The sequence below is a fragment of the Gopherus flavomarginatus genome, chromosome 8, assembly GCF_025201925.1.
Source record: "Gopherus flavomarginatus isolate rGopFla2 chromosome 8, rGopFla2.mat.asm, whole genome shotgun sequence".
NCBI lineage: Eukaryota > Metazoa > Chordata > Testudines > Testudinidae > Gopherus > Gopherus flavomarginatus.
The window spans coordinates 4944456-4964200 of NC_066624.1; the positions used below are offsets into that span (position 1 = coordinate 4944456).

The 19745-nt window shown below is 46.4% G+C and overlaps 1 long non-coding RNA gene across 2 annotated transcripts; it reads left to right on the forward strand.

Moving 5' to 3' along the window:
• The first annotated feature begins 26 nt into the window (after positions 1-26).
• On the forward strand, positions 27-19383 carry LOC127056522 (uncharacterized). Of its 2 annotated transcripts, none has more exons than XR_007775843.1 (3): positions 27-357; positions 743-893; positions 19320-19383. It is a non-coding gene; the product is annotated as an uncharacterized LOC127056522 (long non-coding RNA). The 2 variants fall into 2 exon arrangements; XR_007775842.1 differs by lacking the exon at positions 19320-19383 and adding an exon at positions 1087-1482.
• Positions 19384-19745: the final 362 nt, after the last annotated feature.

Sequence of the window (19745 nt, forward strand, 5' to 3'; positions counted from 1 at the left end):
GGAGGGAGCCAGGCTGGGTGCTGGGATGATGTGCTGGTTCTGGGGCAAGCGACACTGAGTTTTGGGGGACAAGAAAGCTGTGCCATTGGGGTGGGAGGCAGGGGCCTGGAGAAGCAGGCTGTGCCCTGCTGGGAGGGGAGAGGGTGACCCTCCTGTGCCCTGGTTCATGGAGTCCAAGGCCAGAAGGGCCCCTTGTAGTTAGTCTGACTTGCTGCATGACACCAGTCCTAGCACTTCCCTGTATTAATTCCTGCTTTCCAGTCCAGTACCTGTGGCTGAACTAGAGCAGAGCTTTTGGAAAAACATCCAGTCTGGATTTAAAAATGTCCAGTGATGGAGAGTTCACCACAGCCCTTGGTAAGTTGTTCCAGTGGTTAAGTATCCTCGCTGTTAAAGATTTGCACCTTATTTCCTGTTTGAATTTGGTTAACTTCAACTCCCTGCCATTGGATAGTGTTAGATCTTTGCTAGTCTGAAGAGCCCTCTAGCATCATATTTCTGTTCCCCACGTAGGCACTTATAGACTGATTGTGTAGCCCCTTCACTTTCTCTTTGATGAAGTAAACGGGTCGAGCTCCTGAATCTATCACAGGAAGGCCTGTTTTCCAATCCTTTAATCGTTTTAGTCTCTGAACTGACACCAATTTATCAACTGTGATCAGCAGAGCTGGACACGGTATTCCAGTAGTAGTCACTCTAGTACCAAATATAGGGGTAATACAACCTGTCTACTCCTACTCAGGGTTCTCTGTGCATCCAAGGATCACATCAGCCCTTTTGGCCACAGAGTTGCACTGGGAGCTCACGATCAACCGATTGTCCGTCATGATGACCACCCACCCCCCCAAGTCTTTTTCACAATCACTGCTTGCCGGAGCTGGGTCCCCCATCCTGTAAGTATGGCCTGCATGCTTTGCACAGCCTTACAGTTAGCCTATATTGAAATGCATATTGTTTGCCTGCGCCCCGCTTACCAAGTGATCCAGATCACTCTTGTATCTGTGACTTGCCCTCTTCATCATTTACCCCCATCCCAGGCTTTATTCATCTGCAAATGTCATCTATATTGGTTTTGGTTTTTTCCAGGTCATTGATGAAGATTTTAAATAACGTAGGGCCAAGAACTGATCCCTGTGGGACCTATTCAAAACTCATCCGCTCAATGATTACTCATGTAGAATTATATTTTAAGATCTATCAGTTAGCCAGGTTATTAATATGTGATGTTAATTCTGTATTGTTCTAATTTATGAATCAAGAAGTTATGTGGTGCCTGTCGGTAGTCTAAGTATATTACCTAAACACTACTACCTTTATCAGTCTTGTAATCTCATAAAAAACTATATCAAGTTAGTTTGACAAGACCTATTTTCCATAAACCCACGTTGATTGGCATGACATTACCCTCTTTTAAGTCTGTATTTTGCCTGGGCTAGATCTCAGGCTGACAGGCCTACAATTACTCAGATCATCCCATTTAAACACTGCTTTGATCTAGTCCTATGAAGTTCCTCAGTGTTCTAAGACTCCAAGGCCAGCTCCTTTAAATCTCTTGGATACAAGTTATTTGGACTTACTGATTTAAAATGTTCAGCATTAGTAGCTGCTGTTTAACATCATTCTGAGTTACTGTTGCAGTGGAAAACATTTAATCTTTTTGGGGGAAGGGTTATGATGCCTCATGGGAAGCACGATGGGGGGAGGTAATCCCCGGGGGGAGGCAAGGCTGTGAATTGGGAGGGATGATGCCCCAAGGGAGGCAGGGTTGTGCACTGGGGGGCGATGCCCTGGGGAGGAGGAGGGGGTGGGGTTATGCGCTTTCGGGGGGGTAATGTGGGGGAGTGGTGCTGTGTGCTGGGGTGGACAAAGTGTGTGGGGAAGCAGAGCTGTGCCTTGGGTGGGGGGAGGGTTGCCCTGAAGTACCTGCAACCAAAATAAGCCATGCCGAGTCCCCAGGTGGGTTGGTTGGTCAGAGCCAGACAGTGATTTCCCTGCACCCCCCCTGAATTTCCCCAGCACCCCCTCCAGTTTTGTGAACTAGTTACATGCCAAACCTGGTGGCTGAACTTTGCAATTTTGTCCTCACCAACAACTATTTCACATTTGTGGACAATATATACCTTCAAGTCAGTGGCATTGCTATGAGTACCCGCATGGCCCCAAAGTATGCCAACGTTTTTATGGCTGATTTAGAACAACGCTTCCTTAGCTCCTATCCCCTAACGCCCCTACTGTACTTGTGCTCCATTGATGACATCTTCATCATGTGGACCCATGGAAAAGAAGCCCTTGAGGAATTCCACCATGATTTCAACAGTTTCCATCCCACCATCAGCCTCAGCCTAGACCAATCTCATACTGTGCTAATAAGCGATGGTCACATAAACACCACCCTATACCAGAAACCTACTGACCGCTATACTTACATGCCTCCAGCTTTCATCCAGACCACATCACACGATCCATTGTCTACAGCCAAGCTCTAAGATGCAACCACATTTGCTCCAATCCCTCAGACAGAGACAAACATCTACAAGATCTCTATCAAGCATTCTTAAAACTACAATACCCACCTGCTGAAGTGAAAAAACAGATTGACAGAGCCAGAAGAGTACCCAGAAGTCACCTGCTACAAGACAGACCCAACATAGAAAATAACAGAATGCCACTGACCGTTACCTTCATCCCCAACTAAAACCTCTCCAGCGCATCCTCAAAGATCTACAACCTATCCTGAAAGATGATCCCTCACTCTCACAGATCTTAGGAGACCGACCAGTCCTCGCTTACAGACAGCCCCCCAACCTGAAGCAAATACTCACTACAGAACAAAAACACTAATCGAGGAACCTATCCTTGCAACAAAGTCCGATGCCAACTCTGTCCACATATCTATTCAAATGACACCATAATAGGACTTAATCACATCAGCTACGCCATCAGGGGCTCATTCACCTGCACATCTACCAATGTGATATATGCCATCATGTGCCAGCAATGCCCCTCTGCCATGTACATTGGCCAAATCGGGGAGTCTGCACAAAAGAATAAATGGACACAACCTGACATCAGGAATCATAACATTCAAAAACCAGTAAAAGAACACTTCAACCTCTCTGGCCATTCAGTAACAGATTTAAAGGTAGCAATTTTGCAACAGAAAAGTTTCAAAAACAGACTCCAACTAGAAATTGCTGAACTTGAATTAATATGCAAACTAGATACAATCAATTTAGGCTTAGAGACTGGGAATGGCTGAACCATTACACACATAGAATCTATTGCCCCATGGTAAGTATCCTCACACCTTCTTGTCAAATTGTCTTAAATGAACCATCTTGATTATCACTACAAAAGTTTTTTTTCTCCTGCTGACAATAGCGCATCTTAATTAATTAGCCTCTTAGAGCTGGTGGGCAACTCCCACCTTTTCATGTTCTCTGTATATATATATATCTCCTCACTATAAGTTCCTTTCTATGCATCCGATGAAGTGGACCCACAAAAGCTTATTCTCAAATACGTATGTTAGTCTCTAAGGTGCCACAAGTACTTTGTAAGCAAAGTCCAACTGAGCTGTCCCTGACAGCTAGTGATGAGCTGGGGCGAAAGGCTTCAGGACCAGACTGTATTTACATTCACACCTAATCTACCTAGCTATCCAGCCAGACACCCAATAGATACCTAGCTATCCAGCAAACAGAGTTGTGTTGCCCAGGTAATAGATTTTGGCTGGGGTTGGGTTACAAATCACTTGAATGCAGGGGGTGGGGGGTTGGGAATGAAATGTTTTTCTTATTGTATGCGTAAAGGGCAGTAGAACTGTAGCCTGTGCTGATTGAGGGCATCAAAAGAGAGGGTGGGGATCTGTCCCTCTCCACTGTTTAAAGACAGAGCTGATTAGGCTCCATAGATAGTATTTTGTTCTGTTAAGTGACCACTGCAGCTGAAATCACTGATAATCAGGTCTAAGTGCTGTGATCCAGCATGGCCAGAGGGCAGCAGGAGAGTGTTAGCAGGGAGCCTTATTCCTTGCAAGGGGAGGAAGGTTTGCTATAGATTAACTAGAGCACCTGAAGCCAATTAGAGCACCAGCAATCAGTCATGTGATAAAAACCCCCTGCTTCAGCCAGACAGTGTGGGAGTTGGAGCAGGAAGGTTTGGTTGGAGCAGAGAGCAGTTTGAAGGAGTTGGAGAAGAGAACAGTATTGAAGAGAGACAAAAGGAAAGTTTGGAGGAGTGCTGCGGTGGGCTGAGAAATCCAAAAGAAACCCTAGATAAGGGGCACCTGGTTTGTGTAAAAGGAGGGCAAGAAGCCCCTTCCCAAGCTGAAGGGCAGGAGAGGGAAGTAGCCCAGGGGAAGGAACCGCTAGTTCAAGTGGTTCACCACAAACCTCAGGGCCCCTGGATTGGGACCTGGAGTAGAGGGCGGGCCCAGGTCCCTCCCTCTCCACTCCCCTCCTCAAGGACACTAGTGGGGTAATTAAAATACCGGTTCAGAGGCAAGCAATGGCGCCCTGAACCTTCCCCAAAGAAGAGAAAGCGCGAGACCCAGCATAACAGTACCGGCAATTTGCCACACGTGGTGTCAGCCGTGGGATCTGCGTGCTGGGGACTTAGACCAGGGTTAGGCAAAACCCTCCCATCCTTAAGATGGACGACGTGATCAAGGCCCTTCTACAAGCCACCGCGGCCCAGCAGGAGGCTACCCGGGTCCAAGCAGCCGCCCAACAGGAGGCGACTAGAATGCAGCAGGAGACCAATCATCTGTTGATGAGTCAGGCTGCTCAGGACCGAGCCCTGCTGAAAGACCTGGTGAACCAGATGAAGGCCCTTATGGAGCAGAATCGCAACTGTGAAGGGACTCGGACTGTACGGGCTAGCAATTGCCTACAGAAAATGGCATGGGAGGATGATGTGGAGGCATACCTCCTGGCTTTTGAAAGAGCAGCCCTGCGGGAGGCCTGGCCCCGAGATCAGTGGTCTGGTATCCTTGCCCCATTCCTGTGTGGGGAAGCCCAGAAGGTCTACTACGATATGGCTGCAGAGGCTGCAGCAAATTATTCCCAGCTAAAGGCAGAGATCCTGGCCAGGTTCGGAGTAATGACGGCACTGCGAGCCCAGAGGTTCCATGAGTGGCAATATACGGAGGACAAGACACCCTGATCACAATTGTTTGACCTGATCCACCTGACCCAGAAATGGCTGCACCCTGAGGCCGTTAGCTCTAAGAAGATGATGGAGGTACTGGTATTGGACCGGTATATGAGGGGGCTACCACCAGGTCTCAGGTCTTGGGTTGGCCAGAATGATCCCTCTACCTATGATGAGTTGGTCTTCCTCGTGGAAAGACAGCTGGCAGCCCGCAAACTGTTCCAGACCCCAGGCGGGGAGACACAGCAATCCAGGAAGCCAACCCCAAACCCAAGGCTCCGGGCTGTCGAGAACTATAGGAGAACTGTAACCGGGAGGAAAGACACTGAGGAATGGCTCGAGTCCAGGAAGGGACCTGGGGGGTTGGGAAGAGAGGTGGGGGGCTGGCCAAATCGCCCCAGGCAGAGGGTGACAACCGGAATAAGGGGGTGGTGTTATGAGTGTGGGGAATTGGGGCATATAGCAGCCCAATGTCCCAACAAGGAAGAACCTATGCAGTGTAATCTGGGGGATTACGGGGAGCAGTGTGGCCCAATCGGCCTAGTAGGGGTCACAATGTCCTCATATGGATATACCAGACCAGTAAAAATGAATGGTATAAAGACCATAGCATTAATAGATTCCGGGAGTGCTGTCACGCTGGTCTTAGGGAAGTTGATAGGAATAGACCAACTAACCCGGGCCAAAAACACAGGGGTAACGTGCGTACATGGCACTGTGAATTTTTACCCTACAATTCCGGTACGGATTGAGATCCAGGGAAATACTACCAGGGTTTCTGCAGGGGTGGTCCCCAAGCTCCCCTACCCTGTTTTGATTGGGAGAGACTTCCCCGGGTTTGAAAGCTTACTTACCCTAATAGAGCCAGGGGAGGGTAGCAACCCCCAGGCTGAGACGGAGGCAACTACAGATAGCCTCACCCCAGTGTTTGCCGAATTTGCTCCAGAGTTATTCTCATCCCCTGGAAAACCCCGAAGATCTAGGCGAGAACGAAGGGCAGATAAAAGGTAAGGGACCAGGATTCTAGCAGCGAATCAAAAAACTTCCCTTGTGGGTAGGCGATCCCGCTCAGGAGACCAGGAGATAATTCAGGCCAAGGAAGATTCGGAGGCAGTTCCTAGCCCAAGTGGGAGCACCCCAGGTGGAAGAGTAGAAATAGGCCCCCTAGAATTAGGTCAGTTCGGTGCTGCACGTGAGACTTTTGGGCAGGACCAGGCCGAAGATCCATTATATGTGAACGTGAGGGAGGAGGTAGTGGAAGTAAATGGTGTGCCTGTGGAAGGAAAAATCAAAGGCCCAAGGCCATATTATGTGCTCAAACGCGATCTTTTGTACAGGATAGAGCAAATACGAGGGGAAGAAGTAGAGCAACTCTTAATCTCACGGAAACACATAAGGGCAGTACTAGAGTTAGCTCACAGTCATCTATTTGGGGGACATCTAGGAGTAGACAAGACACTGGATAGAATCCTAAGAAGGTTTTATTGGCCAGGGATATGCGCAGAAGTCCAGCATTATTGTGCCTCCTGCCCTGAATGCCAGTTGCATAGCCCCCGACCTCACTTGCAGGCCCCATTAGTACCTTTGCCTATTATTGATGTCCCTTTCGAGAGGATAGCCATGGACATAGTGGGCCCATTAGAAAAATCAGCACGAGGCTACCGAAACTTACTAGTCATCCTTGACTATGCCACGCGGTATCCAGAGGCCATTCCTTTAAGAAACCCCACATCCAAGGCAATAGCAAAAGAACTACTACAGGTTTTCGCCAGAGTGGGCATCCCTAAGGAGATCCTGACAGACCAGGGAACCCCGTTCATGTCAAAACTAATGAAAGACTTATGTGCCCTGCTCCGCATCCAGGCCATACGGACCTCAGTCTACCATCCACAAACAGATGGACTGGTCGAGCGATTTAATCATACCCTTAAAAGTATGATCCGGAAGGTGGTAGCACAGGATGGAAAAGACTGGGATACCCTTCTACCGTATCTAATGTTTGCTATACGGGAAGTCACCCAGGCGTCCACGGGTTTTTCTCCCTTTGAACTATTATATGGACGCCACCCATGTGGGATATTAGATATCGCCAAGGAAGATTGGGAGGAACAACCCAACCCAGGAAAGAATGTCATTGAGCACGTGACACAGATGAGAGAGCGAATAACTCGAGTGACTCCGATAGTACGGGAACATTTGGAAAAAGCACAAGAGGCCCAGCGGACATATTACAACCGTCGGGCGAAAGTACGGAGATTTCAGCCGGGGGAACGGGTGATGGTGTTAGTACCGACAGCAGAAAGCAAACTCCTAGTCAGCTGGCACGGACCATATGAGATAGTGGAAGCCATTGGGGAAGTGAACTATAAGGTTAGACAACCAGACCGCCGAAAGCCAGAGCAAATCTACCACATCAACTTACTGAAGCCCTGGCATGACAGAGAGACGTGTCTGGTCATTCGAGGAGCTCTACCTCAGATAGATGACCCACAGGGACAGGTAAAGATATCTCCTGAATTAACCCCAGAACAACGAACAGAGGTCATTGAAATGATCCACCGGAACCAGGACATATTCTGTACACAACCGGGCCAAACAACACTAGTCCAACATCATATTGTCACCAGCCCCGGAGTAAGGGTGACGATAAGACCATACCGAATACCGGAAGCTAAAAGGGAAGAAATTAGGATGGAAGTGACGAAGATGCTGGAACTCGGGGTCATTGAAGAATCCCACAGCCAGTGGTCCAGTCCGATCGTCCTAGTCCCCAAGCCTGATGGCACCCTGAGGTTTTGTAACGACTTCCGGAAATTAAATTAAGTATCCCACTTTGATGCCTACCTGATACCACTCATTGACGAGCTAGTTGATCAGTTAGGCAGGGCCCGATAACTAACCACTCTGGATCTGACCAAAGGATATTGGCAAATTCCCCTGGCCAAGGTTACCAAAGAAAAAACTGCCTTCTCTACACCCAATGGCCTGTTTCAATACACTGTCCTCCCTTTCGGACTCCATGGGGCCCCTGCAACATTCCAAAGACTTATGGATAAGTTATTACGACCCCATGCCAACGATGCTGCCGCCTATTTAGACGACATAGTCATGCATAGCCCTGACTGGGAAACGCACCTAGAAAAAGTAGAAACGGTGCTGGACGCCCTGCGAAAGGCCGGTCTCACTGCTAACCCTCTCAAGTGCACGGTAGGACTAGCTGAGGCCAGATACCTTGGGCATGTAGTAGGGACAGGTTTGGTAAAACCCCAGTGGAACAAAGTGGAGGCAGTACAAGGTTGGCCTCGATCAATCTGCAAAAAGCAGGTCAGAGCATTTTTAGGAATAGTAGGATGCTATCGGAGATTCATCCCTCATTTCGCCACAAGAGCAGGGCCATTGACGGATCTGATAAAAGCTCGGGGCCCCGAGATAGTGAAGTGGACTGATGCGACAGAAGAAGCATTTTCAGATTTACGGACAGCCCTATGCTGCCATCCAGTACTCATAGCCCCAGACTTCGAGAAGGAATTCATCCTACAAACGGACGCCTCTGAGGTGGGGCTCGGTGCTGTCCTTTCCCAGATGGTAGGGGAGGAGGAGCACCCCATCTTGTACCTCAGCTGGAAGCTCCTCCCCAGGGAACAAAAGTACGCGGTTGTCGAAAAGGAATGTCTGGCGATAAAATGGACTATGGAGATTCTCTGCTACTATCTCCTGGGGCGGCGGTTTACCCTTGTGACAGACCACACCCCGCTCCAGTGGATGCACAGGAACAAGGAGAAGAACGCCAGAGTGACGAGGTGGTTCCTCTCTCTGCAGCCTTTCCATTTGGCAACGCTGATGGCCTATCGCAACGGCACTGCCTCTCGTCCCAAGTAGCCCAACCCCTTGGTGTTGAGCGAGGGGGTGGGATATGTGATACAGCATGGCCAGAGGGCAGCAGGAGAGTGTTAGCAGGAAGCCTTATTCCCTGCAAGGGGAGGAAGGTTTGCTATAGATTAACTAGAGCACCTGAAGCCAATTAGAGCACCAACAGTCAGTCCTGATAAAAACCCCTGCTTCAGTCAGACAGTGTGGGAGTTGGAGCAGGAAGGTTTGGTTGGAGCAGAGAGCAGTTTGAAGGAGCTGGAGAAGAGAACAGTATTGAAGAGAGACAAAAGGAAAGTTTGGAGGAGTGCTGCAGTGGGCTGAGAAATCCAAAAGAAACCCTAGATAAGGGGCACCTGGCTTGTGTAAAAGGAGGGCAAGAAGCCCCTTCCCAAGCTGAAGGGCAGGAGAGGGAAGTAGCCCAGGGGAAGGAACCGCTAGTTCAAGTGGTTCACCACAAACCTCAGGGCCCCTGGGTTCGGACCTGGAGTAGAGGGCAGGCCCAGGTGCCTCCCTCTCCACTCCCCTCCTCAAGGACACTAGTGGGGTAATTAAAATACCGGTTCAGAGGCAAGCAATGGTGCCCTGAACCTTCCCCAAAGAAGAGAAAGCGCGAGACCCAGCATAACAGTACCGGCAATTTGCCGCAGTGCTTAGTCCTGCTATGGGAACAGTGTTCTTGTGGGTACAGTCTTTTTTGTGTAAGAGACAGCCCAGACTGCACTAGCAGCGAGGTTCCCCCACTGAGAGCTTAGCTGAAATCACTGAGAGCTGGTGGAACCTCCAGAGACCAACTCGCAGAGGTCACAGTGGCAGGTGGCAGCAGAAGATGCCTGCGCAGGGCCATTGGCAACAGAGTGGTGGAGTGAACGGTGGCACAACGAACAGCCGTGGCCAGAGCGAACAGTGAGCAGCTGGAGAAACAAGCAAGGTGCCTTCTTGCCCCGCACCTGGGAGGTGTACTCACATGAAAGCAGCTCTGATGGCTAAAATAAGGGGCACGTTAAATAAACATTTGTTTGTTGGACTATATTTTAGTGACTTTGCTCCAGAATGCTAGATTTGTGACTGGGAATGGAAGCTTATATAAATGTTTCCTAGTAGCCCAAGATTTTTAAAATGCAGTATTGGCCAAGGTTGTTATCTCACATTGCTGCTATCTTGAGAGGTCATTATGTTGGGGAGTTTCTGTACTAAACATTTCTATTATTATAATTAATTTTTACATAAGAATGGTCATGCTGGGTCAGACCAACGGTGCATGGAGCCTAGTATCCTGTCTTCTGACAATGGTCAAGGCCGGGTGCGTCAGAGGGAATGAACAGAACAGGTAATCATCAAGTGATCCATCCCCTGTTGCCCATTCCCAGCTTCTGGCAAACAGGCTAGGGACACTCAGAGCATGGTGTTGTATCGCTTCCCATGCTGGCTAATAGCCACTGATGGACCTATTCTCCAGGAATTTATTTAGTTCTTTTTTAAATCCTGTTATAGTTTTGGTCTTCACAGCATCCCCTGGCAAAGAGTTCCACGGGTTGACTTTATGTTGTGTGAAGAAGTACTTCCTTTTGTTTTTCTTAAAACCCGCTGCCTATTAATTTCATTGGATGACTGCTAGTTCTTGTGTTATGTAAAGGATCAAATAACATTTCCTTATTCACTTTCTTCACACTGGTCAAGATTTTATAGACTTCTATCGTGTCCCCCCTTAATCGTCTTTTTTCTAAGCTGAAAATTCCCAGTCATATTAATTTCTCCTCCTGTTTCATAACCCTTTTCATTTTAGGTGCCCATCTCTGTACCTTTTTCATTTCCAGTATATCTTTTTTGGGATGAGGTGACCAGATCTGCACACACTATTCAAGGTGTACATGTACCATGGATTTATATAGAGGCAATATGATATTTTCTGTCTTATTCTCTATCCCCTTCTTAAAAAAGCAAAGGTTTCAGTGTAGCAGCCATGTTAGTCTGTATCCGCAGAAAGAAGAGGAGTACTTGTAACTCCTTAGAGACTAACACATCCAATGAAGTGGGCTGGAGCCCACAAAAGCTTATGCTCAGATAAATTTGTTAGTCTCTAAGGTGCCACAAGTACTCCTGTTTTTTTTAAAAAAGCAAACAGAATGTTGGGAATCATGGACTGCCGCTGCACATTGAGTGGATGTTTTCAGAGAACTATCCACAACGACTCCAAGATCTCTTTCTTGAGTGGTAATAGCTAATTCAGACTTTCATTTTGTATGTATAGTTGAGATTGTTTTCCAATGTGCATTACTTCGCATTTATCAACATTGAATTTCATCTGCCATTTTTGTTGCCCAGTCACCCAGTTTTGTGAGATCCCTTTGTAATTCTTCGTGGTCTGCCTGGGACTTAACTATCTTGAGTAGTTTTGTATCATCTGCAGATTTTGCCACCTCACTGTTTACCCATTTTTCCAGATCATCTATGAGTATGTTGAACAGTAATCGTCCCAGTACCAACCCCTCAGGGATACAACTATTCCTCTCTCTCCATTCTGAAAACTGATAATTTATCCTACTCTTTGTTTCCCATCTTTTAACCAGTTACTGATCCATGAGAGGACTTCCCTCTTATCCCATGATGGCTTACTTTTCATAAGTCAATTTAAATTAAATACATTTTTAAAAAATTATATGTTTTTAGAAATCTAGACCTGTTATATGTTTTGGTGTAACTTGCATTATCCTTATGTTAAATTTGCATTATCCTAACAAAACATTTAATTTATTCATATCTCTTTTATATATATCTCATTGGTCCTGACACACCTCCCCCCTGTAAATTCGAACACCACCCCTAATTTCAATTCCTGGGGAAAGCACTGGAGCCAGAGGCTGCCAACCTGGCCCTGTGCCACTCAGTGCTGGTGCCTGGAGTACTGGCTGTGGGGCAGAGGTGTACTGGGTGTGCTCTGTCTATAGGGGCACCCAGGAGAGCTGGGGGTGGGGGTTGTTCAGTGAGGGGAGGGTGCTTCCCCCCTGGAGAGCTGGGGGGTTGTGCAGTGGGGGGAGCTGGAGAAATTGTGCACTGGGGGCTTTACCCTGGAGAGCTGCGGAGGGGGAAGCGTCACACCCTCAGAGCTGAGGGATGCATTGGGGGCATAGCTGTGGGAGGGCTGTGCATTGCAGAGGTGCTGCCTCCTGGGGAGTTGGGGGGGATGCATTAGCGGGAACGTAAGAACGGCCATACCGGGTCAGACCAAAGGTCCATCTGGCCCAGTATCTGTCTACCGACAGTGGCCAATGTCAGGTGCCCCAGAGGGAGTGAAGCTAACGGGCAATGATCAAGTGATCTCTCTCCTGCCATCTATCTCCATCCTCTGATGAACAGAGGCTAGGGACACCATTCTTTACCCTTCCTGGCTGATAGCCATTTATGGACTTAGCCACCATGAATTTATCCAGTTCCCTTTTAAACATTGTTATAGTCCCAGCCTTCACAACCTCCTCAGGTAAGGAGTTCCACAGGTTGACTGTGCGCTGTGTGAAGAAGAACTTCCTTTTATTTGTTTTAAACCTGCTACCTATTAATTTCATTTGGTGACCCCTAGTTCTTGTATTATGGGAATAAGTAAATAACTTTTCCTTATCCACTTTCTCCAAACCACTCATGATTTTATATACCTCTATCATATCCCCCCCTTCGTCTCCTCTTTTCCAAGCTGAAGAGTCCTAGCCTCTTTAATCTTTCCTCATATGGGACCCTCTCCAAACCCCTAATCATATTAGTTGCCCTTCTCTGAACCTTTTCTAGCACCCGTATCTCTTTTTTGAGATGAGACCACATCTGTACACAGTGTTCGAGATGTGGGCGTACCATGGATTTATATAAGGGCAATAATATATTCTCAGTCTTATTCTCTATCCCCTTTTTAATGATTCCTAACATCCTGTTTGCTTTTTTGACCGCCTCTGTGCACTGCATGGACATCTTCAGAGAACTATCCATGATGACGCCAAGATCCTTTTCCTGACTCATTGTAGCTAAATTAGCCCCCATCATATTGTATGTATAGTTGGGGTTATTTTTTCCAATGAGCATTACTTTACATTTATCCACATTAAATTTCATTTGCCATTTTGTTGCCCAATCACTTAGTTTTGTGAGATCTTTTTGAAGTTCTTCACAATCTGCTTTGGTCTTAGCTATCTTGAGTAGTTAAGTATCATCTGCAAACTTTGCCACCTCACTGTTTACCCCTTTCTCCAGATCATTTATGAATAAATTGAATAGGATTGGTGGGACTGACCCTTGGGGAACACCACTAGTTACCCGTCTCCATTCTGAGAATTTGCCATTAATTCCTACCCTTTATTCCCTGTCTTTTAACCAATTCTCAATCCATGAAAGGACCTTCCCTTTTATCCCGTGACAGCTTAATTTACATAAGCTGTATCCTGACTGGAGGGAAAGATGTGGTGAGATGAACCTTGGCTTTCATCCTTAGCATGCCTGGCACAAAGGGTTCTCGCCTGGCACAAAGGGTTCTCACCTGGGAACGGTGCCTGGACCAGGCTGCTTCTCGAGCGGGATGCTTTATTCCTTTAATCTCCTTTGAAAAGCTCACCGTGGGTGTGCAAACTTTATTCCCAAGCTGGGCCTAGAGCCCATGGGGCAGTGATGTCAGTGTCCCCCATGCCTCAGCCATGACAAGAGAGTACCTGGTCCCCCTCAGTCAGCCAACAAGGGGGCAGAGGCCCAGGGGTGCTGGTAACATTTACCTTATCCAGTAGGAAGCAAACTGACATCACTGGCTCATTTCATGTTATATGCTGTCCAACAGCCACTGGACCGTCTTGAAGCCAGTGGGGGCAAAAAACCTAACTGGCTTCAAGACTGAGCTTGATAAGTTTATGGAGGGGATGGTAGGATGAGACGCCTACAATGGCATGTAGCCGATCTGCGACTGCTAGCGGCAAATACCCCAATTGGTCAGTGATGGGAGGCTAAATGGGGCGGGCTCTGAGTTACTACAGAGAATTCTTTCCCAAGTGCCTGGGTGGTGGGTCTTGCCCACATGCTCAGGGGCTAACTGGTGGCTATATTTGGAGTCAGGAAGGAATTTTCCCCCGGGTCAGATGGGCAGAGACCCTGGGGGGGTTTCACCATCCTCTGCAGCATGGGGCACAGTTCACTTGCAAGTTTAAACTTGAAGTCTTTAAATCATTATTTGAGGACTTCAGTAACTCAGCCAGAGGTTAGGGATCAGGAGTGGGTGTCTGAGGTTCTGTGACCTGCAATGTGCAGGAGGTCAGACTAGATGATCGTGCTGGTCCCTTCTGGCCTTAAAGTGTATGAGCTTGTACCTTTGAACTTTGGCTGTATTCACACCAGCTTCCCAGAGATGAAAACACCATATCCCACCATTACTAATCACCAGAGCTGTCCAGTTCCCCGGTACATTTAAAAGGAAAGCACATCTAGCATTTTTGTTTCAGAATGACACCTTGGTGGTGGTATTGTGGGTGGGTGGAGGGATTGTAGAAATAATTCTTCTGTGTATTCCATAAACAAAACCCAACCTTAATTCCTTTTGCATGTTGTCTCAGTGTGGCATACACCTACTGTAAACTTTGAAGAGCAAGAAAATGCCAAGTTATATGACACCTCTTAACCAGAGCTCCAAGCGCACCAAACAGGCTCTGCTGGCAGTACCAGATTGCACTGCTTCACATGGAATTCCCTTCCACCTCCAGCAATGATCAAGCACCCTGCAGACCACACACTGATCTCACTTGCATGATCACAGAACCTTAATGACAACCTCAGCAACATTAGCAAATACTTAGCACTGACATATGAGCACCACAGGTTAAAGTTTGGACTGTGCCATGTGATCCTGACGGGAGCAAGCGGTAGTAATTAAAGTTTTGATCTGATACTGCGAAGGAGGTAAATGTGTTTGGGTGTAGTGTTTCTGTGTCTCTTGGCTGCAAATGGACGTTCTTTATAAAGAAGTGGAGTCCGTCACTGGAGTCAGTGAAAACTGCTGTGTGGGAGTTGGGGTATCCCATAACTTGGCATTTCTTGAATTTTTTTCAGGGTTTGTGTTGTGGTGGAAGGATTTTATGCTTGATTCTAAATGACAATTTTATTTATGGGACTTCCTGGGATTTTAGTATGGCAAGCGAATAAGGAGTTGTAGACTCCAAGACCAGAAGAGAACACTGTATTCATCTAGTCTGAACTCCTGTATAACACAGGCCAGAGAACTTCCTCAAAATAATCTCTAGAGTGGCTCCTTTAGAAAAAACATCCAATTTTGATTTTAAAGTTGCCAGTGATGGAGAATCTACTACGATCCTTGGTAAATTGTTTCCCTTACTATTAACAAAAAATATGCCTTATTTCTAGTCTGAATTTATCTAGTGTCAGCTCTCGGCCATTGGATTGCGTTGTACCTTTTTTTGCGAGGTTGAAGAGACCATTCTTAAATTTTTGTTCCCCATGTGAGTACTCATAAATTGTAATCAAGTCACCCCTTAGCCTTCTCTTTTTCAAACTCAATAGATTGATCTCCTTAAGTCTAGGATATGGAGCTCCCCAAACTTCAAGGGATATGGTGGAAACCGGGATATTTGAGGTGGGGGAGGAAGCTGTGGTGGCTAATTGGGAAATGGGATTGGTGAGTCCATCTCTGCCCTTTCTCCCTGCAATGTTGTCTACATTCCTAGGTTAAGGGGAAGAGGCTGTCAAGTGCCATATCTGGTTCCCTGGGTCAGCCACAGCTTCTCAGAGCCCAGAAGCCTCAGTGAATAACTAAATAGCTGCACAGCAAAAAGTGACATGAAATTAATGTTACGGTTGCAAAAAACTCAGAAGTTACTACATTAAAATAAAGTTAAGGTTGGCTGTGTAGCCTTAATTCTGCCCACTTGTGTGTCTGCTTTACAGCACAGCCAATTTTTATATGACTGTATGCTGTTTTCCCCCCACAGGACCTTTGCCTTGCACAGGGATGGATTGTGCTTAGTGAATGAGACAGCCATTCAGTATTGATTTGATTTATTTTTTATTCTTGTCATTCAGTGTGTGGTCCTGTGCTTCATTTACTGACCAAACCCTGCCCTGAATAAGGGATTTTTTTCATCAGCATTGTACCTGAGTGCCTCACAGCCCTCTTTCCCCCTACCTGGGAGCTTAGGAAATATTATTATCCCCACTTTGCAAATGGGCCGCAGCAGCACAGAGAGAGTTTCCCAAGGTCACGTAGCAAGTCTGTCGCAGAGCCAGGAATTGCAGCCAGCTCTATACCCCCACACATGAACACTCCAGAATGGGGGCCTGATCCAAAGCTCACTGAAGTCAAAGGGAGGCTTGAGAGTGGGGGTGAAAGAGTAACAATGAAGGCAGGGTGTCAGGGGTTGGGAAACGAGTACCATCTGGGAGGGACGGAGTGTCAGTTTCTGGGAGACCTGATGGGCAGAGGGAGATTGAAGGAGGCAGAGAGAAACCTGGAGACTTTGGAGGATCATGTAAAAGGTGGAATATTTGGGTGGGTGATTTTTGAGAAGGGATGACTGGGCTTTGGGGACTGAAGGAGGAGAGATCTAGGGGAGACTGGAGTTTGAGGGGAAGGGAGCCTAAGGAATAGAGAAGCTAGGAGGGAATTTATGTTTCTGGGAACCTCATGGTAAAGAAGGTGTCTCCAAATGGTTCATGTTTTTGAAAGGGGATTGTTACATACAGACTGGGAAAGCCTGACGGAGCTTCTAATCTAGTGATTAGAGCAGGTCTCCCAGGTTCTCAAGCATGGGGTTTTGCTACTGGCTTCTCATGTAACCTTGGGCACGTCACTTAATCTCCCTGTCGCCTTTTTCCCATAAGCCATGGGAAGAATGTAGACAGGACTGCTTTGAGGCATTTATTGTATGTACGCAATACTTTTCACTTTTATAGTGCCTTTCATCTGAGGATCCCAAAACACTTTACAGACATTGAGGCCTATTCTGTGAGGCCCCATTAAGTAGGAGGAAGAATGGGGCTTGTAGTTAGAACAAAGGATGGGAAGTAAAAAATCCTGGATTCTACTTGCAACTCTGCCACAGGCTTCCTGTACTGAAGTCCTTCTGTTGACTTCAGTGAGACTTCACTGGATCCCCTAAGCTCTCGCTGCAGTTTTTTTCTGCTGTAAAATGGGAATTATATCTACCTGCTGCCCAAGTGAGTAGTGAAATTAAACGTATTACATTTTGTAAAGTGCTTTCAAATTCTCTGATAGACAAAATCATATAAAGGCAAAGCATTTTTATTTCGCAACCTACAAAAACTGATAACAGCAGTGAAAATGGAAAAAAGTCTCACTGCTAAAGGGTATTACAGTTCTGTGCTTTTTCTACTCAAGATCTAATAACTGGCGGACGACTGCTGCTTTTGATTTAGATGTCTTTTTTTCCTCTTGAAAGAAATGCAATCGCTATCAAGAATTCTGGTGGGACTACTTCTTTAAACAAATAATGTTTTTCTTATTGGGTGTGTACTATTATTTTCTTAATTATTCCTGGGTTTCTGCCTGTTACACCAAGAGTTTTCTGATAAAAACTTTTTTATTAAGTTAATAGCAAGAAATATCCCTTTAAAAAAGAGTCGGTACATCACAAACTAAAACATGATACATTTTGTCAACAAATTACACCTCTTAATTGAGGCATCTTTTACTCATTTTTTTAAATTACCATCATTGTTTACTACTACTAGTCTTCACTAACAAACAGCCCTTTGATGTCAGTGTAAAATAATTGGTGATTTTTAGCTTCAGAGTCCCTGATCTCATCACTGGCATTTACTGGGGGAGAGGGTCTCAACAGAAGTGTGCAGGGACTGAATGAGCATGGGGATTAAACTGCCTTGGCAGGGAAGCTGTCCTGGAATTGTCTGTACTGTACCCATTCAGTGGAAGAATAGAGGATTTTAGTTTATAGGGTTGTCAATCTAGCATCCTTCGCAAGTACTAACACTTATTAAAACACACACATGCAGACCCATTGGGACGTCAAATATACATGTCAGCATTTCATATGTAATGGTATTGTGGGAGGCTCCTGCACATGTGGTCAGCTGGGTGTGCCATCTATATTGCGGGCTAAAAAGCAGCAGTGAGAACCCTGAAAGGCACTGGCTTCACTTCAGCAAAAGAGTTTGCCAAGCTTGGATCATGTCACTGCATTACGATTTTGCTTTGTAAGGGAGAATACTCCTGGGGAGAAAGGACTCGGCACACGGTATTCACAGCGAGACTGCAGAAGCAATATTGTTAGCAGAAGAAAGAGGGAAATGTCTGAAATGATATTTTTCAAGCAGATGCTCTATGAATGTTGACCTAAAGCAAAGAGAATAGCTACAGATCGCCCAAGCTGAAAAAATCCAAAATACCAAGGAAAAATATTAACCTCTCCCCTGGCCCTCCCCCCCACCCAGTACACCTGTTTGGGCTTTGATTTGTTGCTCTGGGAGAGACTGGTTTGACTGTTCTGTGGATGGTGGGAAGGCTGAATTGCTTCTATCCCTGTGGGGAGACTGTTGGCATCTCGCAGTTTCTCATTGGGTAGAAGTTGAAAATGTAGCACGAGACTTGCTGGTTTTTTCCAACCCTGGAGAACTCAAATCGAGTCAGGCTTTCGCTTAGTTCCCCGCATTCCGGAACCCTTCCTTTACAAAAACTGTCTGCAACTCAAACAACATGTCCATGAGTGCCAGGGTTATGCCAGCCTTTTCTCTTTCCGTTCAGTGTAGCTTGCTCCATCTCTCTTGACAGCTGCTACCTGGAACACACTGAAACCAGATCCTTCTGCCAACTAGGCATTTAAAGAGGAAAAAATTACCAGCAAGTCATGACTGTATGGGAACCATTCTGTTGTCAATTCCACAGGTGTAAAGAACTGTAGAGGTAAAGGCAGTGGATGTCTGGCACAGCCGGTGCTAGAGGAACAGAGTCTGTAAGCTCTTTAGATCTTTTTGTTCTCTTTGTACAGCACCTAGCACCTTGGCGTTATGTAATAAATGGTAGGTCTGAAATATAGTTTCAGACACGCTTTTTGCATGCCCATTGGGCATGGCAGTTTAACTGAAGCCTAGGTCTGGAATAAAGTAATCTTTATTTATGTATAATATAATATTGTGATAGCCATCTGCCATCTTTATAAATGTAACTGGTTGTCAAATAAATGTCATGGCATTAGTTGATAGTTTAAAAGTGACCAACCTGAATGAAATGTTGTATGCCACACTAATTTTCTGAACGAACGGTATAACTTTTCTTGTGTGTTTGTTAGGTGGCTACATTTGCAGCACTACCAATTTCTGGAACCTCTCATCTCAAGCAGCAGGAAGTTGAAGTGCTGCTGTCTCCTGGAAAAGTGTATGAAACTTTCCTTTTTTAAGGCATTATTTTGTTTCGCCAGTGGGGCTCTGTGTCAGCCCAGAGAGTAGGTGTATGTTTTTCTATCAGCAGATGGGAAAAGGAAAAGGCAAAACTTGTTGTGACTTTACATCACCTGTGAAGGTTGCTGGGGATGGAATAGTTGATAGTGGAGGGACCAGTGACCCTGAAGACAAGATCACTTCTGCGGAGTAGCTGGGTGGATTTTTGAAAATAGGCAGTCTGCTAGCACAGCAGTTATCCCACACTCTAATGACAATATCTCTCTGTGAGGAGGGGAATTCTTGTGTCCGCGCTCTCCCCTCTCAGTTCCTGACTT